Below are 554 nucleotides of genomic sequence, written 5' to 3'. Positions count from 1 at the left end.
TGTGTTTGTAAAGGCCAGCGGCCCACCGGCTTCTCACTGTCCACCCTAGAGGTGATGTGCAACAGGGTTTCACCCCAGTCAGCCTGTTAAGGGCTGGATTGACAATTCTCTCTCTGAGAAAAAGCGTAATATGGTGTATTTGTATGCTAACAATCTCTAAGAGGCAGTAAGATTTCCCCTCCTGAGGAAGTCTTCTCTTTTCCTTGTTATCTTCACTCCTTCCCTTTCCCTCCTCCTGCCCCCCTTTCCCTCCTCCTGCCCCCCTTTCCCTCCTCCTGCCCACCTTTCCATCCCCTGGCCCCCCTTCCCTCCTCCTGCCCCCGTTTCCCTCTTCTGCCCCCCCTTTCCTCTTCCTCTAATTATTCCTCCTCCTGTCTACCATCCTGGTATCTGGTGGGCTACACCTGACAGTTTGTATGGGTGTGTCGCTGTTACAAAAATGTTACCTTGTGTGATTTCCTTTCTACAACACAAGTGGAGGGCTGAGGGTCAGTATTTACAAGGGACTGGATTAGAGGTGACCCTGTGCCCCTCTGCCCCTCGTTTTCAACAGG

The 554-nt window shown here is 52.2% G+C and overlaps 1 protein-coding gene across 2 annotated transcripts in view; it reads left to right on the top strand.

The window, feature by feature from the left end:
• KIF16B (kinesin family member 16B) overlaps positions 1 to 554 on the top strand; it is a 307490-nt gene that overhangs the window by 250714 nt on the left and 56222 nt on the right. The gene's annotated exons all lie outside the window — the stretch shown is intronic.

Source organism: Otolemur garnettii, unplaced genomic scaffold, assembly GCF_000181295.1.
Source record: "Otolemur garnettii isolate 467f Iridium unplaced genomic scaffold, OtoGar3 scaffold00208, whole genome shotgun sequence".
Taxonomy (NCBI): domain Eukaryota; kingdom Metazoa; phylum Chordata; class Mammalia; order Primates; family Galagidae; genus Otolemur; species Otolemur garnettii.
This window is presented reverse-complemented; position numbering and strand designations above follow the sequence as displayed.